The sequence below is a fragment of the Danio rerio genome, chromosome 17 (genome assembly GCF_049306965.1).
Source record: "Danio rerio strain Tuebingen ecotype United States chromosome 17, GRCz12tu, whole genome shotgun sequence".
In the NCBI taxonomy this organism is placed as follows: domain Eukaryota; kingdom Metazoa; phylum Chordata; class Actinopteri; order Cypriniformes; family Danionidae; genus Danio; species Danio rerio.
Genome location: NC_133192.1, coordinates 2269360 through 2284897, shown reverse-complemented (window position 1 = coordinate 2284897; position 15538 = coordinate 2269360). Strand labels below are relative to the sequence as shown.

General features: G+C 35.6%; 1 protein-coding gene and 1 long non-coding RNA gene across 3 annotated transcripts in view; one reads left to right on the top strand and one right to left on the bottom strand.

Annotated features, from left to right (window-relative positions):
- The window catches only part of dnajc17 (DnaJ (Hsp40) homolog, subfamily C, member 17), a 115009-nt gene that overhangs the window by 58992 nt on the left and 40479 nt on the right, over window positions 1–15538 (top strand).
- Window positions 6176–14056, bottom strand: LOC141378491 (uncharacterized). Its single transcript, XR_012393153.1, has 5 exons — window positions 14004–14056; window positions 13234–13267; window positions 12775–12821; window positions 7435–7500; window positions 6176–6683 (listed from the first exon to the last, which is right to left on the bottom strand). It is a non-coding gene; the product is annotated as an uncharacterized lncRNA (long non-coding RNA).

The following is a 15538-nucleotide window of genomic DNA, read 5'->3' as shown; positions in this document are numbered from 1 at the left end:
TTTTGGTTTAGAGTAAACAGTGGTTTAATTCCTTAAAAGAAAACATTTATTATTATTTTTCATTATAATAATTTATTATATTATAATTAATGAATTATAATAATAAATATTTATTTAAACTTTTTGTAAAATAAGTATCATAGAAATTGTTACTTTTACGTTAAAAATGTCAAAATAAAAGTCACTGATTGACTAAGCATGAAGATTAAATGGAGCTAAAACACAAACAATCTTTCGGTTTACAGTGAACAAATGTTGAATCCCTGCTCGCATGGCATAAATATAAAAAAATAAATGGATTATTATGATTAATTTTAAACATTAAATATATTATAATAAATTCTAATAAGAATTATTAGTTTTAACTTTTTGTAATATAAGTATCTTAGAAATTAATATTTTTTACACCAAAAATGTCAAAATAACAGTCATTGATTGACTGAGCATAATGATTAAATGGAGCTAAAACACAAATAATCTTTTGGTTTACAGTAAACAATTGTTTAATTCCTGCTCACATGGCTCAAATATCTGAAAAAAAATAGTATTATAAAAATTGTTTATTTGATCTTTTGTAAAATAAGTATCATAGAAATTAATGAATGTTTACATAACAAGTGTCAAAATAAAAGTCACTGATTGAGCATAAAGATTAAATGGAGCTACAACACAAATAATCTTTCAGCTTACAGTGAACAATTGTTGAATCCCTGCTTACATGACTCAAAGTTAAAAAAAATATAATTATATATATATATATATATATATATATATATATATATATAAAGTTTGAACTTTTTGTAAAATAAGCATCATAGAAATTGATAAATATTTACATAAAAATGTCAAAATAAAAGTCACTTATTGACTGAGAGATGCAAATTAAATGTATGTGCAAATCAGTATTATTGCATGCAAATGAGTGAAAATATCAGCGTTTCCATCCAATGAGAAAGAAAACAGAAGAAAATCATCCCTTCCTGATAAACTGGAGCAAATATCAAGCGGAGAAATACGGTAGGAGAAGCCGCTGTGGTCTTTTTTTCTTCTCTAATAAATGAGTTGCGCATTTTATATGCACTGATGCAAAATAAAAGTAGAAATGGGTAGTAGAAAAAATAGCTATTGACAAACATACAGTAGGAACAAATATACTATGGCTGTTCCTTCCAACCGTCCTCAGCATATCTTCTTTTTGTGTTCAACAGAAGAAAAAAAACTCAAACCGGGTTGATACTAGTCCAGGTTGAGTAAATAATGCCAGAATGTGCATTTATTGTTGGTGAACTGACCCTTGAACTGGAAATGACCACTCTTGTAAATGTGTTCTCTTCGCTTCTGTTCGTGAGCGCTTGTCTTTTTTTGTGAAGTGTAACAACAGTCTAAAGTTACCCCGCCGTTCCAGATGATTCTTATGGATTTGGCGCTCAATCTAAATAACATTTGTCATGTGTCCGTCAGAGAGAAGTGTGTAAACATGGAGGTTTTGCATTGGTGCTGCAGTGCAAGTCTGCTGCTGTGTGTGAGTTTGTTTGAGTTGGAGCTCAGGCACGCGAGCCACTCTCAGACCCCCAGCACCGCCTCATTACAGACTGAGACGTGTGTGTGTGTGTGTGTGTGTGTGTGTGTGTGTGTGTGTGTGTGTGTGTGTGTGTGTGTGTGTGTGTGTGTGTGTGTAGCAGTGTGTGTAATGTGTGACTGGCACGAGATGTTGGAGACGAGGCCTTCACTAGTGCTGCGCTCCTGCTTTTAGACTCGTCTGCTCACCATGATGAATCATAACATAAATCCTGCTGAAACTGCATAATATCATGCATGAAGTCATTGTTGGGGATGTCTAGACCATATGAACCAGAACAAGATGACTAAAGCTGACATAAAACGAAAGATAAACAGAAATAATTAAAAATAAAAACGAATCAAAAGTGATTTATGAAAATGACCAACTAACCAAGGCTAAAATTAAAACTTTAAATAAACATCCTATTATGCACAAATCACTTTTAACCCAGTTGTCTGTCAACAGTGTGTGAAGATCTCCAGCCTCTAATAATCAACAATTAATTGCATTCATTTTAATCAGACTTGCTAAAAACAGTCTGCAGAAACACTTTGATTGACATTCTCCCTTTGGACGTGTCATCAGAAGGGGAAATCCCCGCCCACTAGTGCCCATCTCTCCCTCATTAGCATAAACAGCAGCCCTGAGTGAGAAGCAGCCGTCCATTAGGCATTAGCCTGCAGATATATCCAGCAGAGCATCCATAAAAACACCCAGATATGGATAATCAGGTTTCTGGATGGAGGATTAGTTTGACTGACCTAAAAGATAAGAAGTGGCTTTTTTTTCTGTGTGTTTGCTTAACACATGGTTTCACATTAAACATGTTATGGTTTCTACAAAAATATGAAGTCGTTTTCAACCTTAATAATAAAAATCAGTAATCAGATCATCATATAAGAATGATTTCTGAAAGATGGGGTGGCACTAGCTGTGTTTCTATCCTGGTATGTGAATTTAAAGCTGCAGTAGGTGATTGTCTTCAGAAACATTTTTTGTTGAGCAGGTTGAAAGTCTCTTCACAGTCCAATAGTAATGATTACAGTAAATGATCTAAATGTGTTTATATGTATTTTTATATTCTGGGTAAGGCATAAAACAAAAAAAAATTCATGCAATTACATAGAGTCGGACTGACGTCTCCCATAATTCCGATAAGCAGCTCAGACTGTCAGCAAATGTAGATTCGGATTTCTGCGCATCTGTTCACGCAGGTTAGCGCGTACCCGTCTGCATAAGCGGCCACGCGGTCACGAGACGGACCGGGAGAAATCAAATGCTGAACTGAAACTTTTAAAAACCTGAATCAATATTGGAGTTACTTTAGCACGCTGGAGGAAGGACGACACCACGGCTGAAGTGTCACTGTTAGACAGGTAATATTCTGTTTTAAAATTCTTTTCGTCACTGACTCGGTCCCAGTCATTCCCCTCGCTGGCCAGCAGAGGTCACCATCCCCGGACTATTAACCATTACGTCATCCACTTACACTGATAGCCTGCACACCTGAAGCGCATCCACTTGATCACCCACACTCACACATATAAGCAGCACACACACACTCAGTCATTGCGAAGTCTTGCTCTGCCTCAGCTAACACTACTGAGCGTTTCTATACACTGCCTGCTTTCCCGTTGCTTACCTTTCCTTGTTCTCCAACCTCGTCCTGCCAGCCGCCTGCCTTGTACCCCTGCCTGATTACCGACTTTGATCCAAAAGTCAAAGTCCTTGATCTCTAGCCTGAACACCGACCTTGATATTCGCCGCCTGCCTCAGACCCATGCCTAAACATTAAGGGTGTCACGATCCTCCAAATCCTCGATTCGATTACATTTTCGATTCTAAAGTCACGATTCGATTTTCGATTATGAATAATTAATTAATTAATGACCAATTAATTATTAGTAGCCTACCGTTTAAACTACCTGACCTGCGTGGTCTTTGTTTTACCCATAAACAAATCATACAGTAAATGAATAAAGGCAAGACACACACATAATTACCACCTGTCAATCACTTTTTCTGCGGGACTCGTGAATAGGCAGTGATCTGTGTCGTTATAATGGCGTCGGGAAAAAAGACGCACAACCAACAGGAACCAGCCAACAGTATCTGAGGTGTTCGCTAAAATGACTAAGTACAAGTGAGTGAAAGATTGAAGCAGTCCTCTGACTGCCTGGACCTGCTGTCTCGAGCGCATGGCTGTGTGTGTGTGTGTGTGTGTCAGAGGTAGAGAGGAAGGAGGGCTGCTCAGAAATGCTACACGCCGCTGTGGATGTCAAATCGTTGTCGTTCTAAAATGCCATTTAAAAACAAAGACAGTGTAAACAGGGCCTGAGTGTGAACTTTTCGCGAGCGGATTTGCAATGGGGGCGGGCGGAGGATCGCAATGCTGGTGTTGTCTATCAGACGAACCCTAATACGTACATAGCAAAGCTTGCAAAACTGTTTTTTGTCGACAACACGAACGTTGTCAACATAACTTACGTGAAATCCAAAATGCTTCCACACCGGCGACTTCATTGAAAGAGGAGAGGGTTTAAGCTCTGTCGACGGGTCTCCTGCTTCTGCAGTTTAACAAGCACTTCAACAAGCCTGTTTTTTCCCGCTTAGCAAGACAAGATGACGTGACATGGGGGCGTGGCAGCATCGACGATTCTATTTTTTTTCGATTAAAAATCGAAATCGTGACACCCCTACTAAACATCCATACTGTGGTTTCCTGCCGCCAACCCTTCAACGTAACACTATTGTGTTTGATGTGAGTTCGCACACGCATTACATCTGTGTGCGTGTCTTTATTAAACTGTGTTTAATAAATACACTGCAAATGGATCCCTCTGTGTCAGCCCCTTCATTACACTTTTAGTCAGGCTAAGCTGATGTTAGATTGTGTTCTGTTATGAATGACTTATGCACAGATGTGTAAAGGTGAAAGATTGATGTGATTATTTTCAGTTTCATAAGGTCCTTTTACAGCATCAATAATGTAGATTTATATTTAGTTTAACAACAAAATACCAGTAAATAGCGATATTCCACCTAACCTGCTTTATTGAGCTGAAGTTGCCTTTATATTCATGGCTGCTTCTCACTCAGGGCTGTTATCTCTCCCTAATAAGGGAGAAATAGGCACTAGTGGGCGGGGCTTCCCCCTCTGATGACACGTACAATGGGAGGATGTCAATCAAAGTGTTTCCTTTATCAAATCTGATTAGATCAAATACACTTAATTCATGTTCACCATAAGAGGCTGGAGATATTCACACACTGCTGACACACAACTGCGTTTAAACCCCTTATAAAGTGATTTTTAGATAAAAGCCCCCCTTTAAGCATGTTTACAGTAGATATTTACACTGATAAACTTCTCCATAAAATAGTGTCTGTGTCAAGCATCAGTGTTTCTCAGCACAGCGTTCCCAGAAACCCCTCTGTCGTCTCCAGAACGAGAACAAACCTCGGTCTGCCAAGAGCCAAACGTGGCCCGCAGAGGAGTTTATTTTGGGGAAGAATGCAGATTTGAGTCGAGCTCCACAGATATGGCTGAAAAAGGAAAACTCCCTGAAATAGTCCATCCATCTGGTTCATGTTGTGTCTGGCAGAAACACTGATGCGTTTGACAGCAAAGAAAAACAGACCATTCTCTCACACACACACACACACACACACACACACACACACACACACACACACACTGAGTGTGCACTTTATTCTACATATTGTACACAGAGCGACACACACAAATACAGAGACACATATATGTGCACACAAACACACACACACACACTCTTAATCACACACAGTCTCTCTCTCACACACATATGCACAAGCTCTTCCTCTTTTAAACACACACATATAAGCACACACATTTCCTCTTAAACACACAGACATTCTTAAACACACACATACTTGCACACATATATACACACACGCACACTCTGTTACTTATAAACACACATACTTGTTTTTGTGCCCCATGGGGACTTGTGACTAGAAGGTTAACTATGGGGACAGCAATTTCTAAATACAATTAAGCCATAATTTTAACTCATATGCGTCCAGGGGATTTTTTTTATCATAAAAACAATCATTTTTTATCAAGAATTCTCAAGTTTAAAAAAATGAATTTTTGTCAGGTTTTTCTATTCTTGTGGGGACGTCGCTATTTTGTCTTACCACAAGGAACCACCAGGTGTCAATATGACATACCAGTATATTATCATATTTTTATAATAAGTCACTGTAAGACTACAAATTACATTTAGACAACTATTAAAGAGTTATTTATAAGGGAAAATTGTGTGCATTTATATTTTATTGAATTTTACTTTTATCTTGCATTCTCTGTTTATTCTATGTTATATTACAATAGACCATTTCTAAGGGTGTAAACAGAAAAAAGTCTTAGCTTTTTTTAAATAAAATAAAATGTTTATCCCGCTCAGTTGTACACATATGTTGTTTTAATGTGCATTTAAATAATGTATGAGCATCTTGGCATTCTATCAAGCACTTTTTTTTATTAGATATTCTGAGATACGCATAAAAATTAACGGAGACATAGCCAAATTTACGAGAATGTAAAAACTCAATACAACTCGGAAGTGTTTTAGTGTTTTAAACATTTATTTAAATGTTAATATGAAAGTTTTAGTATACTGCTCTTTAAGCAGATGCATGTTGAGTTTGCTTAAACAAGATTCACATACATGTTGCCTTTAACAAAGACAAAACTGGTGAAGGCCCTTTTACATTTTTTTGCTTTAATGAAATCAAACTTGTTGCTTTCAACAATCATGAAAAAAAAACAGTGGTGAAGGCCCTTTCACCTACCTTTCACATTTTTTTAAGTAATATATTTTCTTTCTTCCAGCAGACACGAAAAAAATAATTAGATGAAGGTCCTTACCTTTCACAATTTTTTCTTTAGGGAATCAATGCGATTTTTTTACATAAAATTTCACCCCCTCCCAACTTCTAATTTGAAGTGCTGCTGGGGAACTTTCGATACAGTTCATGCACTGGGCTTTACCAGGAACCTTTCCAGACATTATGAATTCCATCATTGTCTTCTCCACGGCCTTGAAAGACCACCTTCTTCGCTCGTTTTGTGAAGATCCTGAATAAAATTTAAAACATAATTAGTGAAAAAAAGACTTAAAGACCAAATAAAATTAATTCATGGTCTTCAGTGTGTCTCATTGTTTTTAAAGTTGTATACACATTTTTGCCAAAATTTAGTTGATGGCTGAAAATCTGTCATGTTTACATCACCCAGCAATAAAAGGAAAAAAATGCTTGCAATTAGTCACCATGTAAGTTTAACTAATTTTGACATCGGACCGATAACGATAAATTAAAAATTAAAAAATAGCATTTATTGGCCGATAGCGATATGGCCGCCGATATATTGTGCATCCCTCTGGACAAAATTGAAAGCCTGTAAATTGGTTTATACGCAGGTCTTCATTTGTGAGTTTTGGGTGGGCTATATTAAAAAACTGACTAATAAATTGAAAGTCACTGCATGTATTGTTCCAGTAGCAGTTAAGCTTTGGGGATTGGCTCCTTTAAATTTAGCCCATGAAAAGCTTCCAGTCACTGCCTGCTAGGTGTTAAAGATTCCCTTTGGGGGAATTTTCTTCCATGGAAACAAATGTCTGTTGCATGGATATTTCCAGCAAGCGGATGTATCTGGACCTGTGAAATTTGACAATCCTGGCCTGTACATTTCACAATTTGTCTGAAATAAAGCTGTGTAAACCTTTTCATGCAGTGATTTCCACTAAAATGTCTTGATTTTGATTCAACTTTAGAAGAAAAACAGAAAGGGCAACTTATTTCAGAAGACATTTTAAAAAACAGCTTACTTTTTGTTCTGTGCGGTTCCGGCAAGTCCTTGCTAGTCGGCTGCAGTTTTTTATGATTCTTGCCTCCTACAAACATATGAGTACAACTGAGAACATTATTCAGTAATGGCACAGAATACCTACTAAGTAAATTAGCAGTAAATGTGTAACACATGTATTTAAGAAAATATTAGCAGTCGAAACAAAACATATTTTCACTTCATCCTCAGGATATAAAAATATATAATATAGAACATATAGAATAGAAAAATAATGAAAGCAAGTAAAGGGCAAATCATAAAAGCAGTGCACAGAATGAATTTTATTCACAATTATAACAACGTCAGAAGTTTTTAAAGCACCTTTTTATTTAAGGGTGCGTTCACACCTGTGAATCGATTCAGTTGTTCTGAAACAGAGATTACAAATGTTACATTGTTGCTCTTTGCTCTTGGAGCGGTTCGCTTTCACACTGCAAAGTTTCTAATCGGACCAAAAGAGCTAAAACAAGTCACGTGTGAGTAAACTCTCCTCACATTGGTCAGAGTGTCAGGGTTTATTTTGCAGCGTCCCGCTCAGCTGTCAGGAGAGGTGGTGGTTTGGTGGTGATTGACAGGGTGCGTGCGCGTGACGTGTCTGAGGAGAGACACGGTGGGGAGGGGTGAGAAGGGTGCGCGACGATGCCTATTTGAGGACTGGGAGGGAGACGCGAGATTACCCAGAGATCATCACTCGTTTGCGGGCATCCGGAGACTCGCGAAACTTCCCGACATACTCATAATTCTCTCTTCATATAGCCATATGCCTATTACATATCCATAAAACACTGTGATATAACCGCGCTCGGATTGGATCGCTTTCTCACTACAATCGAACCGCTCCAGGGTTCGTTTCAATCTGGTGCGCTCGGTCATCCCTCTGTTAGTGGCGAGACCACTCGATGCACGATGCCAGCAGTCGGCCAGCAAGTAAACTAATATAATGAATAAATATACATAGGCCTATGTGTATACATCATTTAATGCATTTAATAGGTTTGCATTCTGCACTGCGAGTCATTGGCCTGACAGTGGAAACGCGACATAATTTCAGCCTCACTGCTCAAGCTCTCGGACTATTGGCTCAGCCCGGCCCGATAAAAGCCCTGGCTCGCACTAGCCCAACAGTGGAAATGTATGGAGCTAGATTTGTTTCTTTATTATTCAATCAAAAATATTTAGTTTTAAAGTAAAATTAAGTATGTTGTAATTAAAGAATTAAAGATTTCAAATAAAAAACACGTTTATTTAAAAAACTTATGTCAATGATAATAAAATATTTTGGATTGCAAAAATAAACACTTGTCCTATTATGCAGTTACCACAATTTTCATTGCATACTCATTAATTTTGCTCTCTTTTCTGCTGTCTTTTATTGCACATCTAGAATCTTTGCTTGCAGGTTGAAAGATTTTGTTTGTGAGTTGAAAAGTTTTGAACCCTTGAATGCCGGGGTTAAATTTGAAGATTTAAAATAATAAAAAAACATTTATTTAAAAAATCACACTGCAAAAAATAAACTATTGCTATGTTATGCGGTTACCGACAGATTAATGCATTGTGTGCTCATTTATTTTGCTTTCGGTTTTGTTTCATTTTTTGCGAATCTAAAATTTTTGCTTTTGAGTTGAAAAGTTTTGCGAGTTGAAAACTGCAGCTCAGTGGGCGGGATCTTCTGAAACACCTTATTCTATTGGTCATCTTGATTGAGGTCACCGGTTGGCCACGCCCATTACATTTTCGAGCGGTTGGAATGGACTGCCGTGCCTTCTGTGACAGGAGCGAGCTATGGCGAGCAGCAGGTCTTCTTCAAGGTAGGTTAACTGAAACTGTATAATAACTTGTGTATTACCATACATATTTCCCATCTAAATATGTTACGACTGCTAGTATTAAACTCTGTCTAGTCAGTGATATTTTTGAATTCTCTCGATAAACTAACATTAGCTGTCGGCCATCAGTACTGTACAGTTGTAAAGGGCAACGCAAGGCCAGTGTATTTTGGAAAATATACATTGATGTATTATTAAAGTCAGGCTTTTTGTCTGTAGATGATGGCCAGGTGTACAGTAGGTCTGCAAACAGACTGGGATACATTCTCGGCAACCATTAATCTTCAGTTAGTTTCCAGACAAAAGCTACTGTCTCTTTGAACTGGAGCATCATATTTATTCTCCACTGTTAGAAAATGTAGTAACTCAGTGTATGTATATTTCATTACAAACGTGACAAATATTTATTTAGTATATTTCGTTTCGCATATAAATGTTAGTTCATACATTAGTTAACTTGAATTAATTATGAACAGGATATCTGTTAAGCAATAATTAATCTTTGTTAATGTTAACTAAACATATTAATGCATAAGTTAAAAAATGATGGTGAACGAGTTTGTTTAGCATAAACTTTGTTAACGTTAACTTAGTGATGTTCTATTGTATCTCCTTATATTAACAGCGTGATGTAATTAGCCAATGTTTATGGACAAATACAATAATAAAAAAACAATATACAATAAAACAATAAAAATACAAATAATGTATTTGTTCACTGACTAGATAACATAACTAAATAAACAGCATTTATTCAGTAATACTACATTTTTGTTAACGGAAACTTATACAAATAGTAATGTTACTTAATGCAGCAAATACTGAACAACTCACATTCTTCAACAGGCATGTCATTCATGTTTGTAGACTTTTTACTAACATGATTTATCTCTAGCAAAGCATTAGTTGAGGGAATTAGGAACATTGTTGTAAAATGTGCACTACTTCAACACGCTACATTTGTAAACTGACTTACCACTAACCCAACATTATAACTGATGTGTTACTAACATCTTTGGGTTTATTACAAAGCAGTAATTAATGATTTTACTGGAGATATATATATATATATATATATATATATATATATATATATATATATATATATATATATATATATATATCAGGAACAATTATGTTAGTAAAGAATTAACGTTGGAGAGGTGCACACTTCATAATAAGCTTTCTGATTTCCTTAAAAAATGCTCAGTTACTGAGTGATAAACCATGCTAGTAAAGAGTTTACAAATGTTAGTAACACAATATACAATGTTGAAGTCGTTTTGAAAAGTAACAGGGCAGTTTGCAGGTGATCTTCGCTATATAATTTGTTTAGGCATTATTGCAAATATTTGGTCTTTAAAGGAAATGGTATAAATCAGTTGTAAAGTAAAAATGTATTTATAAAACAACAATACATAGACACGAGAGATATGTGGATTATAAATATTACATTAATCAGAACAATTTTCTCATCTGTTTCTTCAATTTATCCTTACAGGTTGATCACTCAGTCTTAGCGGGCGTAAAACATCTGCTTTGACTCCTCCGATGTCCACATCTGCGCTGACTCCACAGACGTTTACATCTGCACTGTCTTAAATCAACGAATCAACATCCACAATGATTCCACAGGCGTCTCCATCTGCATTGTCTACTTAGACATCAACATCTGCACTGACTGACTAGACCTTTATTCACTAAACTCATCAATCACCACCTGATGTGTGTTGAATTATTTTCTGGAATTGTGTCGGATTTGGACAATAGTAGATTTTGACTTTTTATAAGTGATTTTAAATGTATTTTTTTATACATTTATTGTTTCCCTTTCTGGAATTTATTTTGCATTGAAGAAATATAAATGTTTTATTTTATTTTATTAATTCAGCTAAAATATTTCCCAGCTGTAGCTTTTAATAACAAAAATACTGTTACATAAATGGTATAATACACTTTACTGCAGTATAGTAAAGCACTATAGCATGTGTCTGTATAAATTATATTTTTATGTGGAAGATATGTGTAGAAGATACATTTATTTAGTAGTGCATTTGCCAACATATACGTATTTTTTATACGGTATACGGTTTAAGTAATAATACAGCAGTAGTAGGGATGTTAAAAAATGCCTGTCAGCTATAATTTAACATAAAATCGTGGCAGCGACCTAAATCTACCTTTTAAAAATGAGTTTACAGTCCATCTCATGTATATATATATATAACGTTTTCACGCGATTGTACTGGACTCCTTTAGTGACCAGAGCGAGCAACAGGTCTTCTTCAAGGTAAGTATAATAACTTGTATATTACCATCCACATTTTCCTAAACTCTGTCTAGTCAGTGATATTGATGAATAATCTCGATTGACTAACAGTAGATGAAATATGTGCAAGATATATATATATTAGAGATATAAGATATATATATATATATATATATATATATATAAAAATAAAACAATACATGTGTTCAAAAGTATGTGCACAGCTGAGACGTGCACAACTGTGTTCTCCATCGCATCTGCATCCAGATTATATTGGTGGACATACAGCTAATCTGACTAGACAGAGTTTAATACTAGCAGTCGTAACATATTTAGATGGGAAATATGTATGGTAATACACAAGTTATTATACAGTTTCAGTTAACCTACCTTAAAGAAGACCTGCTGCTCGCCATAGCTCGCTCCTGTCACAGAAGGCACGGCAGTCCATTCCAACCTCGCGAAAATGTAATGGGCGTGGCCAATCTGTGACCTCAATCAAGATGACCAATAGAATAAGGTGTTTCAGAAGATCCCGCCCACTGAGCTGCAGTTTTCAACTCGCAAAACTTTTCAACTCAAAAGCAAAAATTTTAGATTCGCAAAAAATGAAACAAAACCGAAAGCAAAATAAATGAGCACACAATGCATTAATCTGGTGGTAACCGCATAACATGGCAATAGTTTATTTTTTGCTGTGTGAATTTTTTTAAATAAATGTTTTTTTATTATTTTAAATCTTTAATTTTTTAATTGCATTCTACCTAGTTTTGGTCAAACTTCATATGTTTGTTTGAGTAATAAAGACACAAATTTAACCCCGGCATTCAAGGGTTCAAAACTTTTCAACTCACAAGCAAAATCTTTCAACCTGCAAGCAAATATTCTAGATGTGCAATAAAAGACAGCAGAAAAGAGAGCAAAATTAATGAGTATGCAATGAAAATTGTGGTAACTGCATAATAGGACAAGTGTTTATTTTTGCAATCCAAAATATTTTATTATCATTGACATAAGTTTTTTAAATAAACGTGTTTTTTATTTGAAATCTTTAATTCTTTAATTACAACATACTTAATTTTACTTTAAAACTAAATATTTTTGATTGAATAATAAAAAAAACAAATCTAGCTCCATAGAAATGCGGCTAATGACTTGTGATGGCTTTGGAGAGTTTAGATGTTGAAAAATACAGTTCTATGAATCACTAGTGGCTGCTTACCTTTGTCTCTTCTTTAGCACAAGCTGTCACCTCATCCACTGCAAATTCTGTCACAGAAGACAGGAATGTTATTCAGGTTGACAATGAACAATGCCAATATGGCTGTTCATACTAAAGTAAAACATTCCTTTCAGTAAAACTTCAATACATTTTTGGTTTGTTTCCTTGTACTAGTTACAGTTCTAAAACCCTTAAAATAAATATCACTATAGGATAACAAATCCAGAAGACTTAGCAAAAGCCTTTTCAACAACACACAGAACACTTAAAAAATAATGTCTATGTTTAGTTAACCATTAAAATAATGCACGATTATGCTGGATATTTCTTTTATTTAAAGGTTGTGCTCTAACAAAGTTAAACTCAGGTTAGTCTGGCTCAAAAAGTGGAGTATGATTCTTATATGTAAGGATTATTTTAAATACTAGCTAACAGGACAATTCATGATCTCAACTTTACCTGTGCATCCAGAGTATCTGTCACTTTTATCGCCCTGCAAGCACAAGTGTGATAATCAGTCAAACATCATGCTCTAACATTACCTTATACTGTCATTACAACTGCAATACTGTAGTATAATTTGACAATAATTAAATATTCAACACTGTGAAATAAGACTAGACATATTCATGACATTTGACTGAAAATTAGCATTTTTTTAATCTAGAAAACTCCCTTATAAAACTAGAAATATTGTACTGAATTAATTTAAATTGTCTCTTGCATTACTGAAGAACAACATTTCTATTTTTGTGGATAAAGTAAATAGATTTTGCCTGGCCAGAGGCCTGCTGCACGTGCAGGCCGCTAACGTTAACAATAACAAAAATGATCAAAACATCTTGGTAAAAATATGCAGTCTGGCAAGAACATGAATTCAAACAATATTTCAAAAGTAAACGAAGATTATACGTAAATGTACGCAAATACAGTAAACGTTTAATGTACAGTTAAATTGCAAAATCTCTTAGCAATTCCAGCGTTTGGCTTAAAACGCGATCGTAAGAATCTAAACTTTAACGTTACAGTTAAAGTTACCATAACTAATATTATTGTCAGTTTGATACATTAATCTGTACTTTCTGCAAAGCAGCTTCGAGATTATGCCGATTATCAAAAGCGCTTGAGACATAAAATAACGCGATTTTTATGATATAATATAGTTGCAAACAATACATAAACATAAACATTCGAATATATTGAAGTGATCGTACAAATCATAAACTTACCTGTCCTTCAGACATGTTGACGTCTTCGCGCCTTTACTCACAGCATCCTCTCTGACCCTGTCCTGCTGTGTCGCAGGTGTGTGTGTGTGGGGGGAGGGGATGGTCGCGGTGGGGACGCAAAATCTCCGGTCACGTGTAATGTCACACACTCTCCCGCGCTGCTTTAGCGCGGGTCGCCGACTGAACCGCGGTCTGGCGCATGCATACACAGCGGATGGCCTTCAGCAGCAATCCAGCACTGACAGCTCTAATGTGTCAGTCGAACTTTTACTCGAAATTATTCAGCTTATTACCCGAACATATTTGCTCTAACTAAATAAATGCATTATGGTTAAAGGGAATTTTAATAGCTTAACGAAAAAAAGTTATAATTAAGATACAAAGAACCCCCTTATTATTAAATGCTGTATTCTGACAACACATAAATAAATGGATCCCATTTAGAACTATTAAAGAATTCACAAAAAAAAAATTCATTAACTATTACAAACACTTGTAATAAATAAAGGCATTCAATCCTGCTGTCAGGGTGTAAATAATACAACATGTGTTTTATTATGTTTCCATTCATTCATTCATTCATGTTTAGTCCCTGATTGGGGTCGCCATAGCGGAATAAACTGCCATTATGTGTCCATTATGTTTTATTATAATACCAACATTTGGTAATTTAACATTTTGGACCACATAAATGTATTAGATGTGATGTATTGACCATGCACACCTACATACATCCATTACTTTATTATTAAAAGGGAATAAACTACTGTTTATTGCAACTTATCTGAACATCATTATCAAAACTCTTTAATATGTCCAGTCAATTTAATATGAGCATGTAATACCATCTAACTACATCTTTATGGTATTCTTTAAGGCAAACAGGCCTAAATAAATGCAAGGCCCTTAAAATGGTTTGTTCATCTTCAACTACTGATACCAGCACATCACAGGCCTATCTAATAGAAAGTGTGGCTAAATGAAATGGTTTGTGGGAATATTCCTGAGCAGGTATAATAGCTTACGTGATGGTAGCTCCAGAGAGCCTCACAGCACCTACACTGCTCTTAAAGAGAGTCTAGCAGCAGAGCGAGTGAAGCAAGAGTGTGGAGGGGTTGTTGCTGGATCAGATACGTTTGTGGCCGGAAGTTAACGAATATGATTTATATTATCTATTAAATTACCCAATAAATAGTATTTCATTAATGTCTACAACCACCCTAACCGTCACAGTACTGTAAAAATATAAATTATTGTTATACAGTGTCATAAAAAATGCTTCTGTATTGATGTGTATTTGCAGTTCCGGCCGGCCTTGTATCCTATCTACACTTTACTGTGTGGAGGGAGAGAGCTGACATCTAAAGATGGCCTCATACTGTAGGTCCATGAACCTGATTCTTCCTGCTAGTTTCAAATGATTTCAACACAACACCAGAAGTAACTGAAGTTGTTTACTGTTATTAATGTGTTATTTAAATGCACAGTTTACTTAGATACTTAGAAGTGATTGAAATGAAAGGTGTAAAACAGAA